This window comes from Heptranchias perlo, chromosome 15, assembly GCF_035084215.1.
Source record: "Heptranchias perlo isolate sHepPer1 chromosome 15, sHepPer1.hap1, whole genome shotgun sequence".
Classification (NCBI taxonomy): Eukaryota; Metazoa; Chordata; class Chondrichthyes; order Hexanchiformes; family Hexanchidae; genus Heptranchias; species Heptranchias perlo.
Genome location: NC_090339.1, coordinates 14,392,689 through 14,416,133, shown reverse-complemented (window position 1 = coordinate 14,416,133; position 23,445 = coordinate 14,392,689). Strand labels below are relative to the sequence as shown.

At 46.5% G+C, this 23,445-nt stretch overlaps 1 pseudogene; it reads left to right on the top strand.

The window, feature by feature from the left end:
- Positions 1-23,445, top strand: part of LOC137333194 (ralA-binding protein 1 pseudogene) — a 259,716-nt pseudogene that overhangs the window by 55,100 nt on the left and 181,171 nt on the right.

Below are 23,445 nucleotides of genomic sequence, written 5' to 3'. Positions count from 1 at the left end.
ATGTGAGTCGTTGTTGTTATTATTATTGTTGTTGTTTTACCAATGGGGAGGCTAAAACAATCATTTAACTACATGATGCCACCAACCTGACTGACTGAAGCCCTGCTGCTACCCCTCCCCGTTACTGATGGAGCAGTTTCATGCTCACTTAAGTGGTGAACTTCTACTCCAATCATGGGAGAAGTTTCCAGGGAAAAAACGCAGCAATTTTCAGATCTGCAGTAAAGTGTTAGCCAGTCACAGTGCTGACTCACATATTTTGTGCTGTTGTTGAATTTGAAAAGATTAAGAAAGTGAAGTTCGTTGATCACTTTTGAGCTTCCAACATCTTAGAAATCCATTAAAAATGAATCAGGCAGACTGCTTTCTCTTGGATTCAGTTAATGCTTCCTAGCTGGGCTTAAAACACCAATTATAGTAGGGTGCAGAATTTTTATTCTGCACAGAGACTGGGGTAAATAATACTGCACTATTTAAACTGGCAGCTTTAGTCAGTTATAAATTTTGAAGTTTATCTGCATTTATGCTTGAAGTCTAATTCTGGTAATGCTCTTTCTAATCTAATGAATATGAATAACAGTGATGGTAAAAGTGTTCTAAGATTCCAATAGCAATAATTCCTGTATTAAGTGCCCATCTTATCAATACTTTCAATTGCCAAAATAGGATGTGTATACTTATTGAAATTAGGAAGAGAGTAAAAGCAACTCTTAATGGTTACATCATTATTACTCGGACACTCAATACTTATATTCCTTTAAGTGCCCCCTTGACTCTCCCAATCATACTGAGGCAATATAATAAACACTTCATTGTGTTAAATAATTGAGAATGGTTTCAGAAGTACTTGGACAAAAAAATTGAGTAAATTTACTAAATGAAAAATTAATGATGCATGGCATCCCTAAATCCCTCTTTACTTCAAATTAGATTAAGTGAAGAAACAAGTATGCCATTAGGAAATGTATCTTCTAAAAGTATTGAAGTAAACAGTAATTTATAAGATCTGACAGAACATATTAAAGAGCATGAAAAGAAATAGAAATTGCACTACATGCTTGGCAATGAAGCAGTTCCAGACCGAAACCAGAATCAACATACATACTAAGTGATGAATTTGTCAAAGTAGTTCTTTTTTTGCTAGGGAGCCTTGTAATACTAAAGACAGACAACCCAGAGGTTAATGTGACAAAAATTAAGCACTTTTGTCTAAGTTGTAACATGATGCCCGCTCCTTTAATTCTACTTTTGTACACATGGGGTTAATTGACAGAAGAATGATACAATTGTTGCCAAATGAGTGGTTGTTATCAGCCAGATGCCTGAAAGAAGCCAAGTCACTCAATTCAAATACAAACATCTTGTGTGATTTGTTCAAATGCATTTTTGATTGGCAGCTCTTTTTGAATTGGACAGTTAATTAAAATCACATGGGTGTCTCCATTTTCTTTGAAGGCACTTATTAGTTTGGCTTTTTCAAATCAGTGAGTACATCTGTAGCCTTTGAAGAGAGATGGCCTGGCCAGATAGCTTCCATACATGGTGAGAAAAGGAAAAGAACTTCTATATAAGAAGATTAATTATATCATCATTTTCAACTGCACTAAACTATGATAAGTAATATTCTTACATAGTGGTTCTTTTCCAATTCAGTTTGGTCAGTTGCTGGTTCTAGATTGCAAATTCTGTTATTTGTGGATAGAATCAGACTAAGCTGTCTGAAGGGGCACTGCTGCCAGTTATATGTTCCATTACTCCAGAAAAGTCTACTTCATATGTGAATGGTGTAACACTCTTGACTAACTAATGTTCAATAGCAAGTACATTACTATGACACACACAGACCTATGGAGACCATTCTTACTGTTTGATGGGTAGAAACAAGCACAAATTCAAATTATAGAGACCTGATTCACCTTAAGCACTGTTTTTATATCTGTCTGGTTAGGTTATTAGATGGAACAGTGGACCCCCCCGCCATTCCCTTTGAGGTTGTATGAAAAACACAGAAACCAGAGGCTTTTAAGAACATAAGAACATAAGAAATAGGAGCAGGAACAGGTCATACAGTCCCTCGAGCCTACTCCACCATTCAATAAAATCATGACTGATCTCCGACCTCAACTTTATTTTCCTGCCCGATCCCCATATCCCTTGATTCTCTTAGAGTCCAAAAATCTATCAATCACAGCTTGAATATACTCGACGACTCAGCATCCACAGCCCTCTGGGGTAGAGAATTCCAAAGATTAACAACACTCTGAGTGAAGAAATTCCTCCTCATCTCAGTCTTAAATTGCCGGTCCCTTATCCTGAGACAATGCCTCTAGTTCTAGACTCTCCAGCCAGGGGAAACAACCTATCAACATCTACCCTGTCAAAGCCCCTCAGCATCTTATATGTTTAGTCTTCAATTACTCAAGCAGTCTGCAATCCCAGTGCTATTTCTGATTTACTACTTGGATTATAATAAGGTTTAAATGGGCACATTGTGATCACGAATGAACACATTCACAATGCACAGAATTAACGATCCGAACTACAATAAAAATCACATTCGGATGGTAGTTTAAGGCTACGGGCCAGCAACCCATGCCCGCCAGATATATAATTTCTGCTGCTTTGCACTTTGCACCAGTGACCGTAGACACTGTCAGAACCACTGAATAACAAAAAAAGCACCTAACGAGGGCAACACAATTATTTCTCAATTTAAATTGTAAACTACGATTCCTGTGATTACACCAAACATACTGAGCCCACCAGTATCATTCTGCAATGGCCTAAGTGGCTGTGGCCAGCACAGTGACATTGGGCTCTATTTTAGCACCCGCTACCGGGTGCGTTCCTGGCGGGGGGCTCCGAAAATCGGAGAATCCCGGCGCGGTACCGGAGCCCGCCCCGAACCCGTGCACTTCCAGGTTCCCCGCTAACGCGCCAGCGTGTGCGCGCAGCCCCCGCTGGTGGGAATCCCGCAGGCAATTAAAGCCAGCGGGATGCCACTTGACAGTATTTATTTAGGTATTTCAGGTCATTAACTGACCTGATTAAGGGACTATGTGGGATTTTAGAACAAAATGGGACTGTTTCCCACACTGGGGGAAACACTCCCAGGGCGAATGGACGTGTTGCAGCTGTCAGCCTGTGGCAGCTGCAAAGGTCCATTTGACAGGTGGGGGGGGGAGACCCTCACCCATTGCAGGAGGCCACTCCGTCACTTGGGACAAAGTTTGGCCTCCACCACCCTCCTCCTGACAGTCAAAGACACCAACCTGCACACTTACCCCGGGGTCCGGAGACATGTACCGACCTTGCGGACCCCCTCAGATGTACATCTTGCGGATGGGGGCCGCCGTAGCTGCAGTCATGACCTCCTCGGAGGGCGAACAGCATCACCAGCCTCACCAGCCTCGCCATCCACGCTGTCCACCTCTGACACGTGGAGCTCCACAACACAGTCCTGTGACACATCCACCTGCACAGCAGGAGGGAGGGCTACCACAGAGAGAGATGCATCGCAGAGGGCACTACCCTCGCCACAGGGTCCACAGACCGAGGCTCAGCTTCCTGGACCTCTCTGAGCAGCAGTGCACACGGAGGCTCAGAGTCACTCGACATGTAGTCATGGACATCTGCAGCCTCCTTCATGCCGAGCTGCTCCCGGCTGGCCCCAAGCACCATCTTCTTACCTGTTGCTGTCAAAGTCACCACTGCCCTCCACAACTTCTCCTCCGCATCCTTCCAGGGTGCAACCGGGGACATCGCCGATGTCTCTCAGTCGTCTGCGCAGAAGAGCCCTGCAAATACACCTACACCCACTCTGCAGTGACACAATGGGTGGCATCAGTTGTGGGTCCTCATAGTGATCCTCAGGAGCGGGCATTATTGCACAAACCAGACAGGATTCGCGAAGACATGGCAGTAGTGGTGCCAATATAATGTGTAATGTGAGTTGTTCTGCAATTCAATATAAGTTACACCCATGACAAACCCTCAAACACCCTTGTGCATCCCCTTCATGCTCACGACACGTTTGCCTTACGCTGCCTACTGCACATATGTGATGCATGCCCTGTGGCTGCAGCGCAGGTAGTGGCAGGTTGAGTGAGGCTGGCCGTGAAAGAGATGCACGAGAGGGTGAGTATGAGATAGAGCCATGAGATTGTATGAGGATTGGGTTGCGTGGTAGTGGCGGGATGAGTACTGGCGAGGTGAGTAGGTGCAGGTAAGATGGGGATGAGGTTTGAGTGGGTATGAGGGGTGATGTGACAGAGTAGTGTTGGCAGTGCAGAAGGAGATGTGGGGTGGGGGCAGTGCTGTGGCAGACGGAGTGTAGGGGAAAGACTACGTGTACTCACTTTGGCTGACCTACTGAGGTCATTGGAGCACCTCCTGCACTGTATGGAGGTGGGCAATATGTTGGTGGCGCTGACCTCCTCTGCCACCTCGAGCCAGGCCTTTCTGGTGGCAGAGGCGGGCCGCTTCCTCCCGCCCGCCGGGTGGAAGATCTCTGTCCTCCCCCTCCTCCTCACCCCATGTATTGATACCTGGAGTGAGGCATCATTAAACTGGGAGCAGCCTTCCCCCTGGGCTGCTCCCTGCTGTCATTTTTGCTATTTGTTGCAGCATCTGTCAGTGGAGGACTGCCCCTTTAAATAGAGCGCCTCCAGCTGACAGATCTTACTGCGCATGCGCAGCCCGCCCGACGCGCAGATCAGCAGTGGGGAACCCGGAGGAGCAGGTAAGTGAATCCAATTAGTGGTTTGTCTGCTACGATCGCGCGGGAAACTCACTAATTTCACCGGGCGCGTTACCCACGCGCCCGATAGCCCCCCCGCCGAGAACCCACAGCCCTGCTAACATCGGGCCCCTTAATTCGTCAAACTTGATCTCATCATTGATTTTAGTGTCAGTCTTGACTCAATGCCAGCACTCTCGCCTCTGAGTCAGAAGGTCATAGGTTCAAGTCCCGCTCCAGAACTGAGCACATCATCCAAGCTGACACTTCAGTGCAGTACTGCGGGAGTGCTGCACTGTTGGAGGTGCTGTTGTTTGGATGAGACATTGAACTGAGTTTTCATCTGCCCACTCAGGTGGACATAAAAGATCCCATGGCACTATTTCAAAGAAGAGCAGGGGAGTTCTCCCAGTGTCCTGGCCAATATTTATCCCTCAACCACTATCACTAAAACAGATTGTCCGGTCATTATCTCATTGCTGTTTGTGGGATCTTGCTGTGCGCAAATTGGCTGCCTCGTTTCCCTAAATTACAACCGTGACTACACTTTAAAGGTATTTATTTGGCTGTAAAGCATTTTGGAACACCCTGAGATTCTGAAAGGTGCTACAAAAATGCAAGTTCATTCTATCTTTAATGGGGAGCAGAGTTATGATAATTAACTGTTCATCCTTTTCGGCAAGAGTCTCTGTGGAGCAGCGCAAAAGTCCCAGCAAATTATGGCAGGGCGAAAGTAATGACATAAGTCACTCACACCATAATTTCCTGGAATTCCTGCTGCATAATAAAGTTACACATTGCTTTGGCGCAAGGTTTCAGCAAATTCAGGCTCCACCTGGGAGCTAAGATGCAAATACATTCGGCTGAATGAAGATAGATTTCACGAGACTTCACTGGTGCCACAGATCCTCACTGCAGACAAGTGCAGGTCATGGAATCAGGTGCACAAGCTGGGCTCCAAATTAGCTGCCTGCCACATTGGCTGATGAAGAAAATGCCAGCTTTTTGGATGCTTATGCACCTGACCAGCATGAGCCTCATTAAACATTCCAAAAATATCTTAATTGGTCCCACGAAAGTATTCAGTGGCTTTTTTTGGCCAGCAGGGTTGTTTGCCCACATCAAACTGATGCAGCAGTGTGCAAATGTCTTGGCCAGCAGATTATGACTTCCTCAAGCTGAATATTACTTTTTACTTGATGGTAGGAACATTAGGATTTTCTTGTTCATCATATTGCTTTTTTCTGCATTATTGTTGGTGCATTAATTTTCATTGTTGTTTGTGCCTTTTTTTTATTGCATTGCAAGAATTTTATTTCTCAAACATTGTTTCTTACAACCATCTTGGTCTAAATTTTAATTGGGAGCGTGGATCTCAGCCGGGGGGGTGCAGGAGGTGGCAGAGGAGGTCAATAATCGGGTGGGAAACCTGGAGAAAAAAATCGTGCGGTTTCCCGAGCGATCGCGAGTCAACTGAAGCCACTTAACTCAACTTATGGGTTTCGCGTCCTCAAGCTGCACAACGGGACATGACACGATTTAAAGCCCACTATTTAAAGGGCCACTCCAACAATGCATTTTGAAGGAGAAAGGCTACAAAAATGAGTATGCAACATTCCAGAGACAAACCAGCACTTCGGTTGTCCGACGCCGCCCTGGAGACATTGGTGAGTGCATTGAGAAACAGGAGGGAGGTTCTATATCCACCGGACAGGAGGAAGAAACCCGGCTGTGTCACAAAGAAGGCGTGGCTGGGGGTGGCAGAACAGGTAAGCAACAGGAACACGGTGGAGCATGGCTGCAATGCAGGAAGTGATTTAATGACCTGACCAGGTCAGGAAAAGTGAGTACAGTTACTGATTGACCTGCATTCTGTGGTGAACATTATTCCCCGCCCCCCTCACACTGCCCTGCGAAGCCTACTCCATCACATCACTCCCCACACCCACTTGAGGCTCTGTCTCGACTCACCTTCACTTTCTGTGCACTTCTTCACCCCCACATTGGTGCATCCCAATCCTGATGCAATGCGATCAATCTGTCTGATAGTCAGCCCCTAATGCATCTCATTCATTGTCACCCTGACCCAGAGCAATGCATTCATCGGGTGACCCGGTCACCCTCACTCCCTCATACACCTGTACTTTCTCCCCTTGTAGGAGAAGAGAGCGTAAAATGCAAGGGAGAGGGCGAGGACTGGTGGGGGGCATCCACAAGTCATGGCCCTCACAGAGCCGGAGGAGAAGGTGTTGCAGATAAGCCGGATGTTGGAGTGCCTGGCTGTCGGAGATGCCGAGACTGGCACACTGCAAATGTCTGGTGACAGAACTTTAACATCCCTCACATTGATTGATGTTATCAATGATTGACCTGTGAGCATCTGAGTATGCTCATCGCGACATTACTTCGATGAATCTTAATATTGCTGTATGTTCTCTTCCGGGGCTCCATGGACTGAATAAGTGGTCAAGGGCGATTCCTCAGAGGAGCTCCCTGCCTCTGAGGGCGCACCGTCACATCTTAGTGAGCCATGCACCAGTGCAGATACTCACACCTCGTTGGGTCCTATTAGACAAGTAGTTGGGTTGTCACCTGGTGATTCAACGCACAAGTGAGCACGAGCAGACACTGGTGGCAGGGGCAGCGGGGGAGAGTCAGCGTCAGTGGGTGCACGACTCTCCAAGCTCTGCTCAATTGGGCACAGATGCTGAACCCCGGGGGCCATCCTTGAAAAGGAGAATGATAGAGGTACAGATGCACCGCAGCATACTAGAGGACTCAGTCTCCACATTGACACAGAGGCTGGGGGAGTCCACCTTCAGCATTAGTGGACTGGTGGCACATGTAAGTGCGGGAATGTCTGCGATGGAGGGAATGGCAGCCTCCATTGAACTTCAAGCACAGCTCGAAAATGAGTCCAATCAGGCCCTGACAGTGGCCTTGTGGACTCTGGATGCCAACATGTCTGCCGCCTTAAACAGGCAGACAGATACTTTAGCCGTGGCCTCAGAATGCATCACAGATCTGCTCCAAGCTGTTGTAGAGCAGGGTGGTCGGAATGATGTGGCCGTGGCCCAGGAGAGGGATGATGGAGAAAGGGGCCATGGAAGTGGGGACTCCACTCAAAGCGCTCCCACGTCTCCCCAATGCCCCCACCTCCCACTCCTCACCCGGTACCCGCAATGCTGCCTTCTCTCCAGGTGGCCGAGTCTGCCTCTGCACAGGTGCAGGTGCAGCAGTCTTTGGAGGTGCCCTGATGGGCTCCAAAACCCAGAGGGCGTAGGCCAAAAGCATCTAAGCAGTCAGGGCATGAACCTGAGCAACCTGCCACTATCTCTGCCTCAGCCACAGGGGATGCATCATGTAGAAGCTATAGGAAGAGGAAGTCTAAGCTTTTGTAATTACCAAAGGTATGCACAAAGGTGTCCGACAGAATGTCATGTTTTTCATATATATATTTGTTTTTTGTTAAATTCACATTAAATGTTATGATTCTCACCACCACTGCCATGTCTTGCCCATTCTTGAGTCCTTATTGTGATAGCGCCCTTTCATGTGGCTGCTCATGAGCGGCGAGACTTGATGCCACCCATTGGGTGTGTTTACAGGACTGTTTTGTACAAATGGAGCCGGGGGTGGGGGGTGTTGGTGGTCGTTCCAGATGGTCTGAGTACTTGCATATTGTCACTTTGCAGATTTCCCTAAGAGAATCTATCAAATATGAGTGACTCCCTGGCATCATGAGCAGCCAGGTGAGCCGCTGATCTGCCGATGGTTCACCCATCGTCGTCTTCCTCATCCTCCTCCTCCTTCTCCTCATCTTCTTCTCCAATGTTAATGGTAGGTGTGACTGCTAAAGGAGCGCATGGGACCTCATCCACCTGTAACCCTCTCTGTTGAGCGATGTTGTGCAGGACACAGCACACGACTATTATTCTACACACCCTCACCAGTGAGTACCGAAGGGCTCCCCCAGCTCGACCTAGGCACTGGAATGGCATCTTCAGCAGTCCTATGGCTTGTTCTATGACAGTTCTGGTGGTGCTGCGACTGTTGTTGTACTGCTTCTGTGCCTCGTTGGTGGGATTCCTCACTGTTGTCATGACCCATGTCTGCAGGGGGTATCCCTTGTCTCCAAGGAGCCAGCCCTTGTGCATGGAAGAGAGCCGGGATGTTGGATTCATGCAGAATGAAGGAATCATGGCAGCTGCCTGGGAATTTGGCACACACCTGCAGAAACCTCTTCCCGTGATCGCAAACCAGCTGTGCATTGATGGAGTGAGATCCCTTTCCGTTGATGAACATTCCTGGCTCATGTGGAGGTCCTCGGATTGCTACATGTGTGCAATCAATTGCTTCCTGTACCCATGGGAAGCCAGCCAGAGAGTGGAAACCCACTGCCCTCTCAGTCTGGTTGATGTCGTCGATGGGGAAGTTGATGTAGTGAGATGCCCTGGCAAACAAGCCATCTGTGACCTGTTGTATACACTTATGGTCATATGGTTGAGCAATCCTGGTGATGTCACTGGTGGTGCCCTGGAAGGAACTGGAGATGAAAAAATTGAGGACAATGGTGACTTTAACTGCAACGGGCAATGTGTGCCCACCAGGCCCATTCGGGAGCAGCTCTGCATGAAGGAGCCTTTATTGGCACTGCTCCTCACAGAGGTCCAGGAAGCTCAGCCTCTGCCTGTAGATCCTCTCACACGGGTAGTGCCTCCCGCAACGTCAGCCCCTCCGTTGTCCCCCTCTCTGCTTTTCTGCAGGTCCCTGTGGCGACCTCGATCTTGTGGAGCTGTAAATCCCAGAACTGCACACCGTGCCTGCCGTGGATGCTGATGTGCCTCCTCCTCGGATGTACGTTGAATACATCCATTGCGTCCCTCATCCTGATGTTGTCAGTTTGAGGGGGTCCAAAATGTAGGTAAAAATGTGTGAACACAAGAATTCTGAGTGTGAACAAAGAAATCTCAGTCTAAACACAAAGAACTCCCAGCCAAAGGTTTGTCAGAGAACTGATTGCCCGGTGGCAAAAACTCACCTTTTATTCACATGTGTCAATCATTGGTTTAAATGTCCAAACGGCTGCTGGCTGCAACTCGCCTGCGTTTCCATGGCGTCTTTCAGAGGCCTCAGAAGACACCTTGAGGCAGAGTTAAAATCGTTTCCTACCTCAATACACTAAAAATTAAACTCCTTAACAAGATTAAGCCTCTTAATTGTCACTTTAAATATCATCACACCGGCTTTAATTGCCAGCGGGACTTTTGGCTTCCTGAATTGCGCGCCCAGATGCATCTGGGTCAAACGTGAACTCAGCAGCTTGGAACCGGGTTTCATTCCCTCTCCTAAAATCATCTATTTTCACTGCTCCCCCGCCCCCAACCCACCCGAACTTGGGGGCTAAAATTATGCCCCTTGTCTCCAGCTGCTTATTTCACTTCCAGCAACCAAAATGGTCAAGATGGGAATTCCCTTCAGGATTCCAAAGATTCTTTTGGATTTGAGGGGAGGTGAAAAGTAGGGGAACTCTACGTCACAGGTTATGTCCCTCCTTTACGTCTGTAACAGTGGCGATACTTCAGAATTCATCCATTGGTTGTAAAGTGCTATGGGGCCTCTGAAGCATGTGATAAGGCACTATGTAAAACGCACATTCTCTCTTTCTATGTGCACACCTATCCTTGCCCCAGCACCAGTCTTTATCGGCCCACATAGTCCTTTCTTGGGCAAATCAGAGGATACCTGCTTTTGGTGCTTATACTTCACAATGGAGGCTATCATGTAGCTATGCTATTTCCTGGAAGCCGACCTGTAGACAACTTGTACCAAAGAAATGACTCTTCTAATGGACATAAAGGTCACTGCTGCATTAAGTTTTTATATCACTGAATCCTTCCAAGCCACTACCAGTGACATGTGCCAAATTGGGCAGTTGGCTGCTCACAGATGTGTCAAGCAAGTGAATGAGGCCTTATTTCTAACAAGCAACATGTACAGTTTCCCCATGGAAAGGAGGCATTGGCTTAACAGCGCACAAAACCTTTCGTAGGTGTCAGGGTTTCCCAGAGCACCATGCATCATAAATGACACCCATGTGTTAAGATTTTTGGTCTTTTTGCTCTGTTTACTTTAGATATATTTTTGGTCTTCGCTTCTTAGACCACTTCTGTAGGTGATCCTCGTTCCCCACATTTTTACTGATATTTACACTTGCCCTGATAGCGAGGTAATTTTGATAACAAATCCACGATAATGAACTGAAAATCTTTCTGTAGATTTGCTTTAGCTACAGGATCTACATTGTGCCCCCACAGGATCTGCCTCACATCTTCAAGAAGCAGCAAAAGATCACAAATACCAGAACCTATTTTAAGCTTTAGCGACCAGATGAATTTATGGAACAGATTATAATTGGAAGAGCTGACATAAAAATGTGACAAAAATATGGCAACAGGAAGTAAAGTTTTGTAGGCAGGAAGTATACACAGAATTAAGATTTTTAGTATATTATGGATAGATATTCTACAATGAACTTATATTTATGTTTGTTCTTTTCTTATATTCCTACCAGGAGTTACCTGGTGTGATCTAGTCCTTTCAAAAGACCCAAACCAAACCTCTAACTTGGATAATCCAAGCTAATAAGTACTCCTAAACAATTTCTGGAGCTTTAAGGATTTCAGTAACTATCAACTGTCAGCTAAATTCAAAAGAAGCTACCAAACAGACACATGACTTAAATCACAGAGGTTTGAATTGTTTGAATTGTGTAGCTTGGTCCCTTCCTCAAGCCAACTGCCTAGAAGCAACTGAACAGTGGTCCTCACAACATTTTCATTTACCTGGAATTTCCTGAAATGTTATGCCAGCAAGCCACCCAAGTCTTGAATATTGCTCCTATATATGGGAAAGCTCTTCTAACATCCCTCACATACTCATGAACAGGATGCAAGAAAAAGCTTCTCATCTGATAGGCAATTGCTCTCTGACATTTAACCTCTCTCTTCATCGCAAGTTTACTTGCCTTTTTCTATTTTATCAATGCTACCTTGGTCAATGCTCCTCAGAACTTTCCTCTCATGTTTCTTGTAAGCTCCACGTATGACATGCTACATGCACTTCCTACATTCTTTCTTTGTTGGTATCAAGACTCATCGCACAGCATCTTCTTTTGCTCATTCTTTCACAGGACCTCAAAACTGTGGAACTCCTTATCCGCCTCAATCTTTCCTTCCTCCTACAATCTTCAGTCGTGTAAAAATTCAAGCTTTACGTCACCCAATCACTACTTGCTGACTTATTCTGTCTTCATCTTTGCTTGTTTAACGTTGGCTCTGTCCTGCACCATGGCCACGGGCCTTTCACCTTGGGTCCTTAATTTAAAATAATCTCCTACTTGCTTGATGTCCGCCAATCATCACACCATTTCTTCACTGACATAGCAGACAGACGGCCTTTTATTGGACCTCTCCTAAGCTATTGTGAAGCAAATGTTATAAGGTGATCAAGGACGCCAGAAGAAGGACTGGCCAGGTGGACCATAATGGTCCTGCACATTCCTATATTCCTTGGCTCACTCTTCAATTTTCAATCCCTTCCATTTTCCAATGAAGCATCTCATTGCGCTTTGTAACTCATTGAGCCGAGATTATATTAAAAAGTTACGATGCGCAACAAGTGCAGGAGAAACCTTGAGACCTGGCATTTGTGTGAAGACGAGCACTAATGTATCATTTGACATCACTTTTAGCCAATTTCTGTATGTTGTCCCCGTGAATGACATTAAACACCATTTTATTACCTGTGACATGTCAACAACTTAAAATATCTCAGTATGTCACAGTTCCCCAGGTGGGTAATTGTACTTAAAAAACACAGTTAACGAATAATCAATCATTCAATTTTAGTTAGTTTTACTTCACTAAGCATCAAAAAAGTGTGATGTTGTCCACCCAGTTTTAGGCTTAATTATTTATCTGTAATGTACAAAGTTTCTCTATCAAAGCTGTATTGAAACCAATGTAATTAAGCACTTAAGTATATTACTTGCGCACCTGGTTTGCTCAGCAAACAGACTTGCTTGTGTATATCAATGTAGAAATCCTTCCCTAATTTCAAAGCTACTTTTGCTTAACTGTATATATTCTGTGCACGACATCCTCTTTTTCTATTTCAACAGCTGACACAGAGAGGCTACAATGAGAATGGCACTGACAGTTTAACAGCATTTCCCTGGGCTATCAATTTTAGTTTGCAGGATTTTTGCAACCACAGCAGTACCTGCATAAATAAGCCACAAAGGCAAAATTAGTGGCAATGAAGAACGCTATATAATTGTCGAATTTTCATAAACGTATCCTGAAGGGTTTGCTGCAAGTCTCCTACATTGATACAATCAGTGAAACAAGGAATTCATTTGAAATGTTTCTGATACTTGCTGCAGAAAGACATGATCAAGCCTCAATGGTGACAGGGATTATCACAAATTGCTTTCTCTTTAAAGCTAGCATGCTTTGTTTGAAAAAAGATCTTCGTTCGATCAATACAGTCAGCCTCAAGAGAAGGCAGCAGCTTTGGTGATTCTCTTTTTTTTTGGTTTGAGCAACTGATAAAAAATAACATTGGCCTGTTCCAAAATTAATTGTCTATTTTCCTGGGGTTGAGCACTTCTGCCTGGGCTCCTAGTTGCAGCTTCCTTTAAGATGAATGGACTTGCTTTCTGGCAAAGTGGCCCTTGTCCTCAGCGATGTCACTGGAACGGCCCGCAGCCAGAGGGATTTCACATTGAGTGCAGAGTTTATTTTAAAACAGTAATGAAAATATTTCCAATGATATTTTCTTAACACGGTATTGGGTTGGAGTGGGAGTGGGAGGACTATGGACAAAATATATCCCTCGACTTTCCTTCCTCTTCAATAAAAAGATCCTAAAATTCCACAATGGAGATTGCCAATGAGTTTTAACACTTTCATTCACCCAAAAGAAATGTAGCAAGATTACATGAGTCATTTAATAGTGCTATCAATTCAGAAAAATTCTTTGGTTTTCTGCATCGTTTCAATTCTACCTTAATGCTCATTAGAAGTTTACTGAAAATCAATATCAAACAGGTGACATGAAAGAAAAACTGTATCTATTCAGACAGTTGAGGAGTCTGAGTAAAAATTTCCTCTTTATTGACATTTACGGCCTGGATTTTAACTGGCAGCGGGTTTCAGGAGGGATCATTCAGGTGCTGGCACCCATTCCGAGCTGAAGCTCGGTGGGAAATGGCAGAAAATCCAAAGGCTAGGTCAGTATCCGGATTGGCTGCCAGGGCTGTCCCCCCAGGCTTTTGCGATTGTGGGTAGGGGGGGTGAGGGGATGTCCACAGCAGCCAAGGCCTAAGCTTTCTTTGTGGATCCTGGAGGAGAATTTTTAAAAATGTACGTTGTTGGGCCTTTTCTGGCCCCAATCCTGTTCCTCGCTGGCTTAGCCTGGCGGGAAACTCACTGCCGCTTCCCGCTCAGGCTGCCAAGTTAAAATTGCAGTCAAGTCTCGATGATCTCATCGGGGTCTGAAATGCATATGTAAAAATGGACCCGCAGTCTTTGGGCAGGTGTCCTTTCCGCCTGCGCTCGGTGGCTCCAAGGCGGGTAAGTAACCTGGGAGATTTTATCTGCCCACTCGCCCGATTTCTGTCAGCAGGTTAGGGTTAAAATTGTCCCCATAAACTTGAATGTAGTTTCGAGACCAGGGGCATGATTTTAACATGGCGGTGAGATCTCAGCAGGGGGGGTCAATAATCGGGTGGGAAACCCGGAGAAAAAAATTGTGCGGTTTCCCGAGCGATCACGGCTAAATTGAAGCCACTTAACTGAATTTCCAGGTTTTGCGTCCTCAAGCTGCACAGCAGGTGGACTGCGCACTCGTTTAAAGCCCACTATTTAAAGGGCCACTCCAACAATGCAGTTTGAAGGAGAAAGGAGGCCATAATCACCAGAGCCAAGCCTGCTCACAGGTTCTCTGATGCCACCCTGGAGATATTGCTGGGTGCAGTGAGAAACAGGAGGGAGCTGCTTTATCCAGCCGACAGGAGGAAGAAACCTGGCTCTGTCACAAAGAAGGCATGGCTGGAGGTGGCAGACCAGGTTAGCAGCAGGAGCTTGATGTCCTGGTCGTGGCTGCAATGCAGAAAGAGATTTAATGACCTAACCAGGTCAGGAAAAGTGAGTACAGTTACTGATTGACCTGCATTCTGTAGTGAACATTACACCCCCCCTCACACTGCCCTGTGAAGCCTACTCCATCACATCACTCCTCACACCACTTAAGGTTCATTCTCGACTCACCTTCACTTTCTGTGCAGTTCTTCACCCCCCAACCACTCCCCCCATTTGTGCACCCACCTCTCCCACTCACCCCAATCCTGATCCAATGTGATCAATCTGTCTGATAGTCATCCTCTGATGCATCTGCTTCATTTTCATCCTGACCCAAAGCAATGCATCCATCGGGTGCATCACCCTCACTCACTCAAAAGTCTGTACTTTCTCCACGTGTAGGAGAAGAGAGCGCAAAATGCAGGGGAGAGGGTTAGGACTGGAGGGGGGAAGCCACAAATCATGGCCCTCACAGAGGTGGAGGAGGAGAACTTGAGTATAAGCCGGACAGTGGAGCGCCTGGCCATTGGAGATGCCGAGACTGGCACCCCGCAAACATCTGGTGACAGGACTCTAACATCCCTCACACACAACATGAATTGACGTTATCAATGATTGATCCATTTCACTCCTCAGTATGCTCATTGCAACATTACTTCTGTGATAATTATGTTTTCTTCCAGGGGCGTCACGGACCGAAGACATGGTCGAGGGCAATTCCTCAGAGGAGCTCCTGGCCTCTGAGGGAGCACCGTCACATCTCAGTGAGCCATCCACCAGCACAGATACTCACACCTCAGTGGGTCCTATTAGACAGGCAGTTGGGTTGTCACCTGGTGAATCACCACAAACAAGTGAGCACGAGCAGACACTGGTGGCAGAGGCAACGGTACCAAGCTGAGCACTCCTCTCCAGGCTCTGCTCAGCTTGGTACAGATGCTGAACCCAAGGGCCATCCTTGAGAAGGAGATTGATAAAGGTACAGGAGCAACTTTGCGAGGGAGTGGAAAACGTGCCATGCACACTCACCACAATAGTGGAGAGGATGGAGGAGTCCAACTCCATCGCTGGTGGGTTGGCAGCGCAGGTAAGTGTGGGAATGTCTGCGGTGGAGAGATGGCAGCCTCCATTAAGCTTCAAGCATGGCTCATAAATGAGTCCATTCAGGCCCTGGCAATGGCCGTGTGGACTCAGGGCGAACTACTTTCTGCTGCCTTAGACAGGCAGACAGATACATTAGCACTGGCCTTACAAGACATCACACATGTCCTCCAAACTGTTGTCCAGCAAAGTGGTAGAAGTGATGTGGCCCTGGCCGAGGAGAGGGATGATGGCAAAAGGGGACATGGAAGTTGGGATACCACTCAACTTGCCTCAAATGTCTCACCCGTGGCGTCCCATCTTAAACAGTACCCGCAATGCCGCCTCCTCTCCAGATGGCCGAGTCTGCCCCTGCACAGGTGCAGGTGGAACAGTCTTTAGAGGGGCCCACACGATCTCCAAAACCCAGACGTCGTAGGTCAAAAGCATCTAAGCAGCCCGGACATGGATCTGAGCATCCTGCCAGAACCTCTGCTGCAGCCACAGGGGATGTACCACATAGAAGCTGTAGGAAGAGGAAGTCAACGGTTTTGTAATCACCAAGGGTATGCACAAGGATGTCTGACAGACTGTCATATTTTTCATTTCTATTTGGTTTATGTTAAGCACATTAAATGTTATGATTCTCACCATCACTGCCATGTCTTGCCCATTCTTGAGTCATGTTTGTGAAAGCGCTCTTACATGTGGTTGCTCATGAAAGGCAAGTTTTTGATGCCACCCATTGGGTGTGTTTGCAATGGGTGTATGTGTCGTTGTATAACTGTTTTGAGTAACGTGAGAGAGAAGCCGGGGGTGGGGGTGGGTGTTGTGGTTGGGGTGGTCATTACACCTGGTCTGAGTACTTGGCTGTAGTCACTTTGCAGATCTCCCTATGAGAATCTATCAAGTGACTCCCTGGCATGTCGAACGGTCAGATGAGATGCTGCTTCATCGATGGTTTGCCCGTCGTCGTCGTCTTCGTCCTCCTCCTCCTCCTCCTCTTCTTTATCCTCCTCCTCCTCATCTTCTTCATTGTTGATGGTAGGAGCGGCTGATTGTGGAGCGCAGGGGACCTCATCCACCTGTAACCCTCTCTGTCGAGCGATGTTGTGCAGGACACAGCACATGAGTATTATTCTACACACTGCAGATCCCTGTGGCGCACCTCTGTCTTGTGGAGCTGCAACTCCCAGAACTGCACGCCGTGCCTGGCACGGATGGTGATGTGCCTCCCCTTCAGATGTAGTGCTTAATACATCCATTGCGCCCCCCCCATCCAGATGGTGTCGGTTTGAGGGGATCCAAAATGCAGGTAAATATATCTGAACAGAAGAATTCTGAGTGTGAACAAAGAAATCTCAGTTAAACACTAAGAACTCCCAGTCAAAGGTTTGTCTGAGAGAACCACTTGCCCTACTGCAAAAACTCACCTTTTATTCCCGTTTGTCAATCACTGGTTTAAATCTCCAAACGGCTGCCGGCTGCAACTCGCCTCCGTTTCCATGGCGTTTTTCAGAGGCCACGGGAGACACGTTCAGACAGAGTTAAAACCGTTTGTCTGCCTCAATCCCCACAAATTTAATTGATTTAAGAACTTCAACGATCTTAATTCCCCCTTTAAATGTCATCCCGTCGGTTTTAGTTGCCGGTGGGACTCCCGGGTTTCTGAAATGCGCACGCACCCAGATGCGTCTGAATGAAACTCATTTTTTGGCGCGTTGGATCCGGGACTCGTTCCCTCTCCCAACTTTTTGCATTTTTACTGCCCCCCTCTGCCCCCAACCCACCCATTCTTCGGGGTTAAAATCATACCCCAGAACAACATGACTTGCAAATTGAATTTGTCGTGCCATTTTCTTTAAAATTGTAAAATTGGCCAGTTGTCGTTTTTTTAATAAAAAACACAGCCTTTACAACCTCACACATTCATATCACAAGTCTGTTTGTTTAATTGTATATGCTGGTCCATGCTTTTAAGAGCAAGGTGGACAGAGCGGTAGGTAGATAAGCCAGGATGCAGCATTAAGATTGTATCCAATATATGATGAATGTTTGTTCAATCGTTCTACGTACTATCATCTTAATAATAGATGTTCTTAAAATGTAAGAATACGTTCATCAGTTTTATAAAACATATAAGAATAGATTAACTCTTCAAAAAGAGTGTTGTTGCTATACACCAAATGTGTTCTATGCAATGTACAGGTGCTTAATCATCACAGACCTTTTATCTATCTTCCTGCAGGTCTATCAGCCTATAATCTGCATTAACAATGAGGTACAATTGAGTCGTCTTACATTCCTTTCCTGAAGGGGAGTGTGTAATTAAACTTTAATAGTAGAACTGAACTGAAAATTAAATTACTGCAACTGTCTCGAATAATGAAATGTGGAGGAGGAATACACGCACATATCTCCTTCTATGTTCTAATACATAATCATTAGAAAGCTTTATGTGAAAAGATACATTAAAGAGGAATGTTGGTGGTTAGCATCTTTGAGAGTGAAAAAAGGTACATGACAGTTCTAGTTCCTATGTAAGTTTGTTCAGGGTTTAGTTTTGAATCTGGAGGCCACAAAATTAAGGTAATTACAGAGACCAATCCAAAATCCTAGCCCAATAACAGCCGCATTCAATCTTAAAGGTTACATAACCAAGGCAGGTAGTTGGAGTTAAAATCAGCCATGATCTAATTGAACGGTAGAACAGGCTCGAGGGGCTGAATGGCCTACTCCTGTTCCTATGTACAAGCTCTTTTGGATCACAAATGAACCCAGTACTACACCACCATTAGACAACTAAGGGTTGGACTTCCTTTTTCACCCCCGCCCCCACTAAAATGTCTGGGAAAAACCATGCATACCACACCACCTAGGATCCAATGGACCTCATTGGAATACCAAGCATGAGGAATGCATCACCTCAACAGAGCCTGAATGGTCCAAGACAATGGTCCAGGAGAAAAAAAAATGCAACCATAAATTCATTACAAATCAGGCAGAAAAACAAAACAAGAACTCTGCCGGGGTGTCTCCAGCTATTACAGCAGCCAATACAACCATTACCTGCCATGGAAAATTGTGAAGAATCATGTGTCAAGATGTGATTGGACCATATTGGGATATCTGCAAATAGTCACCCAGATGCAGAATTCATACTTGATTTCATCCTTACTGATAGTTTCAAAAGGGAGGGAACAGTACAGTTAGAAATAAAACTACCTGTAGAAAAACTTTTAAGAGTAGTGAACTTGTCAGTAAAATGCTGATTTTTTTTTTAGCTGTTTGTTCAAATGCATAGTTTGCAAAATTTCTATCCCTATTTTTGCCACACTTCAGAAAAAGGGTGACATCTTTCATTAAGTTACTGGCAATGAATAATATAGCAAATATGAGTTTGATGTAAGACATGGGCCCATCCTTTGATTGTAAATCAAAATCAGTGGTAACCAGGAGATGAGTTTCAAACCTGTAGCCCCTAGGGTGTCCATAAGCTCAGATTTCTGTGTGTGCCTCAATATTCTGATGTATTTACTGATCTTCCAGCAAATTATTTCTGTTGCTTTATACTAATAAAAAGTGTTTTTCTATGATGAGAGCATCAGTTGGCATTGGATAGCTGGCACTGTCTTTTGGAAGTTAAAACGGGGTCTCTGCGAGTGTGTCAATATTTGAAGTGGATCCAAGTGAGTCAATATTTACTGAGGGTGACTAGGAGTGTTTCAGTATTTGTGAGAAGGAGGGGTATCCCGCAAAATGTGTCAGTATTTGCAGGGGGTTGACAAGAGTGTATCAATATTTGCAGGGGAGCCCTCAGGAATGGGTCAGTATTAGCAGGGGGGGTCCTTAAGAGTATATCAGTATTTGTAGGGGAAGGTTAGCAGGAGTGTGTCAATATTTTCAGGGGGGGTGGGAAGTGTCCCAGGGAATGGGCCCGATGTTAGCAGGACTGCGGGTTCTCGGCGGGGGGGCTATCGGGCGCGTGGGTAACGCGCCCAGTGAAATTAGTCAGCTTCCCGCGCGATTGTAGCATCCAATCCACCAATTGGATCCACTTACCTGCTCCTCCGGGTTCCCCACTGCTGATCTGCACGTCGGGCGGGCTGCGCATGCGCAGTAAGATCTGTCAGCTGGAGGCGCTCTATTTAAAGGGGCAGTCCTCCACTGACAGATGCTGCAACAAATAGCAAAAATTACAGCATGGAGCAGCCCAGGGGGAAGGCTGCTCCCAGTTTAATGATGCCTCACTCCAGGTATCAATACATGGGGTGAGGAGGAGGGGGAGGACAGAGATCTTCCTCCCGGCGTGCGGGAGGAAGCGGCCTGCCTCTGCCACTAGGAAGGCCTGGTTCGAGGTGGCAGAGGAGGTCACCAGTGCAACCAACATATCGCCCACCTGCATACAGTGCAGGAGGCGCTCCAGTGACCTTAGTAGGTCAGCCAAAGTGAGTACACGTAGTCTTTCCCCTACACTCCGTCTGCCACATCACTGCCCCCACCCCACATCTCCTTCAGCACTGCCAACACAACTCTGTCATATCACCCCTCACACCCACTCAAACCTCATCCTCATCTTACCTGCACTTACTCACCTCGCCAGTACTCATCCCGCCACAACACGCAACCCAATCCTCATACAATCTCATGGCTCTATCTCATACTCACCCTCTCGTGCATCTCTTTAACGGCCAGCCTCACTCAACCTGCCACTACCTGTGCTGCAGCCACAGGGCATGCATCACATATGTGCAGTAGGCAGCGTAAGGCAAACGTGTCGTGAGCATGAAGGGGATGCACAAGGGTGTTTGAGGGTTTGTCATGGTTGTTACTTATATTGAATTTCTGACCAACTCACATTACATATTATATTGGCACCACTACTGCCATGTATTCACAAATCCTGTCTGGTTTGTGCAATAATGCCCTCTCCTGAGGATCACTATGAGGACCCACAACTGATGCCACCCATTGTGTCACTGCAGAGTGGGTGTAGGTGTATTTGCAGGGCTCTTTTGCGCAGACGACTGAGAGACATCGGCGATGTCCCCGGTTGCACCCTGGAAGGATGCGGAGGAGAAGTTGTTGAGGGCAGTGGTGACTTTGACAGCGACAGGTAAGAAGATGGTGCTCGGGCCAGCCAGGAGCAACTCGGCATGAAAGAGGCTGCAGCTGTCCACGACTACATGTCGAGTGACTCTGAGCCTCCGTGTGCACTGCTGCTCAGAGAGGTCCAGGAGGCTGAGCCTCGGTCTGTGGACCCTGTGGCGAGGGTAGTGCCATCTGCGATGCATCTCTCTCTGCGGTAGCCCTCCCTCCTGCTGTACAGGTGGATGTGTCACAGCACTCTGTTGTGGAGCTCCACGTGTCAGAGGTGGATGGCGAGGCTGGTGAGGCTAGTGATGCTGTTCGCCCTCCGAGGAGGTCATGACTGCAGCTACGGCGGCCCCCATCCGCAAGATGTACATCTGAGGGGGTCCGCAAGGTAGGTACATGTCTCTGGACCCTGGGGTATGTGTGCAGGTTGGTGACTTTGACTGTCAGGAGGAGGGTGGTGGAGGCCAAACTTTGTCCCAAGTGACAGAGTGGCCTCCTGTAATGGGTGAGTGTCTCCCCCCACGACCTGTCAAATGGACCTTTGCAGCTGCCACAGGCTGACAGCTGCAACACGTCCATTTGACCTGGGAGTGTTTCCCCCAGTATGGGAAACAGTCCCAGTTTGCTCTAAAATCCCACATAATCCCTTAATCAGGTCAGTCAATGACCTGAAATATCTAAATAAATACCTTCAAGTGGAACCCCGCTAGCTTTAATTGCCTGCAGGATTCCCACCAGCGGGGGCTGCGCGCGCACGCCGGCGCGTCAGCGGGGAACCCGGAAGTGCGCGGGTTCGGGGCGGGCTCCGGTACCGCGCCGGGATTCTCCGATTTTCGTAGCCCCCCCTGCCAGGAACGCACCCGATAGCGGGTGCTAAAATGACGCCCAATGTGTCAGCATTTACCCAGGGGGATTCCTGAGAATGTGTCAGCGTTTACCCAGGGGATTCCTGAGAATGTGTCAGTATTTACAGGGGGGATTCCTGGGAATGTGTCAGCATTTACAGGGGGGATTCCTGGGAATGTGTCAGCATTTACAGGGGGGATTCCTGGGAATGTGTCAGTATTTGCAGGGGGGTGTCCTCAGGAGTGTTTCAATATTTGTGAGTGGGTCCCCGGGAAAGTGGGAATATTTGTTGGGATGAAGTGGCCTGGGAATGTATCAATATTTGCAGGAGAATCCCTGGGGAATGTGTCAATATTTGCAGGATTGGGAGTCAATAAGTGCAGACTTCCTCCTCCCCCCTCCCCAACAAAGTACCCGGAGTAATCAAGCACTTTAAATGATGCGATAGGCCACCAGAATGAAACTCGGACAAGTTCGAAAAGTCAGCTAGCCCTGAGATTAGGTTACAGTTTTTAATGTCCTTCAGGTATCTTACTTTATTTAATAAATTCGGAACATTGATTCCTTTTTATGACCATGGTTTATCATCCTTTGGCGCTGTTCCAGTGCATCAGAGAAGTGCTGAGTAATATCCACAGACGAGTATTATAGTCCTTCTTGATGTGCTTACCGCAGATTTACAAGAAAAAACTTTACAGCAAATTGCAAAGAAACTTCAAACAAGCATATGATATTAAATGGTTTTTATGACACTTATCTTTTCCTCCATCTTGACAGTTCTATAGAAGCTGCCTTTCATTGCAATTATTTTTGATGTGATATACAGTATCAATTTTCGGTTCAGTAAATATGGTCATAATAGTGGAATGAAAGAAAGAAGGTAAGAACTTGCTTTTATACAGCGCCTATCATGACATCCCAAAGTGCTTTACAAACAATTAAGTTCTTTTGAAGTGTAGGCACTGTTGTAATGTAGGAAACGCAGCAGCCAATTTGCACACAGCAAGGTCCCACAAACAGCAATGAGATAAATGATCAGATAATCTGTTTTAGTGATGTTGGTTGAGGGATAAATATTGACCCAGGACACCGGGGAGAACTCCCCTGCTCTTCTTCGAATAGTGCCATGGGATCTTTTACGGCCACCTGGGAGAGTAGATGGGACCTCGGTTTAACATCTCATCTGAAAGACAGCACCTCCGACAGTGCAGCACTCTTCCAGTACTGCACTGAAGTTTCAGCCTGGATTATGGGCTCAAGTCCTGGAGTGGGGTTTGAACCCATGACCTTCTGACTAAGAAGAGAATGCTACCACTGAGCCAAGGCTGACACCTTGGAATGCACTAAATTGTACTCCTCCATATTGTGCCGTTTATAATCCTCTCTAATTACTGCTTTTATTTTAAATTTCCTTCGCTTTAGATGCAAGAAAAAGACTGCTTTTGAACAATATGAAATGATAGTTTTTCTAGATGTCAGTTCACTCATTGATGAATTCTCGGATTCATAAGAAATAGGAGCAGGAGTAGGCCATTCGGC